The following is a 3,119-nucleotide window of genomic DNA, read 5'->3' as shown; positions in this document are numbered from 1 at the left end:
GAGAACCACCACACATGTCACACCTAGCTTCCATCTGAATCACATTAGCAGATACAGTATTCTGCTGTAATTGTTTTGTCAAGGAGGCCACTTGTGCTGTCAGAGCAGTAATTGCATCAAGTTCATGCACTCCAGCTACCTTTCTAACCCCGGATGACCTCTCATCAGACCACTAATGATTATTTGTGGCCATGCCCTCTAGCAACTCATATGCTTCATTGGCACTCTTACTCATGAATGCCCCACTAGCTGCAGCATCAATAATTGTTCTTGTCGTACCACACAACCCATTGTAAAAATTGTGAACCAGCATCCACTTTTCTATACCGTGGTGGGGGCATTTCCTCAATAACTCCTTGAAACGCTCCGACGCATCATATAATGACTCTCCATCCATCTGATAGAAGTTAATAATTTCTCCCCTCAATTTAGCATCCTTCGAGGGAGGGAAAAACTTAGCCAAATTTTTTTGAGCAAGGTCTTGCCAAGTATTGATAGAATTTGCTTGAAGCGAATTAAGCCAGCTCTTAGCTCTTTTCCGCAGAGAAAATGGGAAGAGTCTCAACCTTATAGCATCATCGCTGACCCCATTGTACTTGAAGGTATCACACAATTCTAAGAAATTCGCCAAGTGCATATGGGGATCTTCAGAAGGAAAACCACCAAATTGGACAGTGGACTGCACCATTTGCAAGATCGCCGGCTTAATCTCAAAACTATTAGCCTCCACAACTGGCGGTCTTATACAATTCTGTACTCCCGTTATAGTGGGCAGTACGTAGTCTCCCAGACTCCTGGCAGCAGGATTTTGAACCTGATGTTGAAGAACTTCAGGAACCTCATTATTCCTCTCATTTTGTGTCATCTCTACAGTCTGATGAGCCAACCTCTTGTTTCTTCTATTTTGTTTGCACGTCTTCTCAATGTCAGGATTTACAGGAACAAGACTACCTGCCCCTCTTCTGCTACGCATATAACAAAATCACCTAAAATTTACAAAGGAACGCAACTGAAACAAATTAGAAACAAGACAAAAATAACAAATTAGAAATAAAATCAATTAGAATGATATTGATAGTTTTTCAATCCCCGACAACGGTGCCAAAAACTTGTTGTGGATTTTATAGCTACGCAAGTGCACGTATCGCAATTTAGTAATAATCTTGGTAAAACCAAGTATCGTCCTCAAGGACTGAATCCCTAATTACCAGTCAATTAATCTTTTTTTCTATTTGGTCGATTAGACTTTTGATTCTTGTAGACAAAACAAAAGAAAATATAAAGTGCAGAAACAATAATTAAAGATTAAATAAAACAATGAGTAATAACAAAACCTTAGATTAAAACAATGAAAGAGTAAATAGGGCGTTTAATCTCATCAACTATCCTCCTTATTAATCCCTAATACAGATTATCAAATTCTTCTTATTTCTACCTATTTCAATTAACGAGTTGACAAAAGCAGTTCATAATCATATTATGAATTATAAACTCAACCTGGGTGAAAATTCCCTATATTTCTATGGCAAATTTAATCACAAAGATTGCATTAACCGCAACAACTCACAGAGATAGTTACACAATTAATCTAGATACTCTTGTTCCAAATTAGAATGGTGTCCTAAACAACCGAACAATTTCAAATCACACTTTTTAGATTTTGATTCAAAACATACAGATAATGACTATAGATGGCCAATCGATAATCAATCAATAAACACAGATTGTAAGGAATTGAAATGAAGATGAAGAAGAGATTAAAATTGCATTAGTTCATAATAAGAATTCAAATGATTCAACTAATAGCCCTAAACAGAAATTAGTTCATAATTGTCATTCTAATCACAAAGAAATTTAAAAGTAACATAAAGAAACAAATGAAAAATAAGCAGTTGAGAATTCTCCAAGCTTTCTTTGGCCACCAAGACTCTCCCCCTCTATCCCCCTTCTTTTTCGATCTTTCTTTTCTTTATAAAACCTACTTTTTCAATTTTAGGAGAGGCGGACCGCGGCTCAACTTGCACCATGTCGCGGCCCGTGTCCGTAATTCTTGAAGATCTGCATATCCTGGTCGCAGCTCTCCCATAGCCATGCCGCGGCCCGTGTCTCAAATTTCTGGGATTCAGCTCTGCTATACCGCGGCTCAAGTCTCTCCTCTGAAACAATGGTTCTGTTTAAAGGGCTGGCCGCGACTCCAAAGCACTCATGCCGCGACTCTTAAGACATTTCTCAACTCATGCATTTTTAAGCCCGAAAAATCACCAACGCCTCAAAATTAAATTGAGATCCTACCTTTGTCAAAAGTATTATCGAAGCTTGGATATTTCTTCTCTTTTTGAACATTTTTCCTCCAAGTACTCAAATCTTTCTTTTAGTCACAAAAACTATAAAACAAACAAACAAAAGCGTAAACCCGCACTAAATGAAAGGAAAATACCATAAAAGACTACCTAAAATACCACCTAAACATGACAAAAACTAGACTCAACAGTCATCATCATTTATATTACTACATCTGTATGTCAAATAATAATATACAACTTCAACTTTTTGCATAGAGGAAAAGATGCACCCAAAATAAAACTATAATGTCTAATTATAAAAATACTATCAAATTTACTGTAAAAGAAACAATATAAACATAAATGTATATATAATAATAAAACACATTCATGCAAGCTATGTTTGTTTTCTTAATCAGTAATACAAGATCATCAAACTTATAAGATATAAGATTATTAAAATTATGAAAAAATAAAAATTATAAACATGTTCTTATTAAAATAATTAGGATAAAGAAGACTAGGTTGGCTCCTAGTTGCGGGTAGTTGAGAAAGGGTTGTGTAGCTAAATAATAACTCAAACCTAACAACTTCAACTTTTTGCATAGAGGAAAAGATGCACCCAAAATAAAACTATAATGTCCAATTATAAAATAACTATCAAATTTACTGTACAAGCAACAATATAAACATAAATGTATATATAATAATAAAACACATTCATGATCATCAAACTTATAAGATATAAGATTATTAGAATTTTGAAAAAATAAAAATTATAAACATGTTCTTATTAAAATAATTAGGATGAAGAAGACTAGGTTGGCTCCTAGTTGA

At 34.9% G+C, this 3,119-nt stretch overlaps 1 non-coding gene across 1 annotated transcript; it reads left to right on the top strand.

The window, feature by feature from the left end:
* Nucleotides 1–323: 323 nt before the first annotated feature.
* On the top strand, nucleotides 324–430 carry LOC133813628 (small nucleolar RNA R71). The gene has a single exon (XR_009884636.1). It is a non-coding gene; the product is annotated as a small nucleolar RNA R71 (small nucleolar RNA).
* Nucleotides 431–3,119: the final 2,689 nt, after the last annotated feature.

The sequence above is a fragment of the Humulus lupulus genome, chromosome 1 (assembly GCF_963169125.1).
Source record: "Humulus lupulus chromosome 1, drHumLupu1.1, whole genome shotgun sequence".
In the NCBI taxonomy this organism is placed as follows: domain Eukaryota; kingdom Viridiplantae; phylum Streptophyta; class Magnoliopsida; order Rosales; family Cannabaceae; genus Humulus; species Humulus lupulus.
Note: the sequence above shows the minus strand (reverse complement) of the source record. Positions and strands in the feature narration are given on the sequence as shown.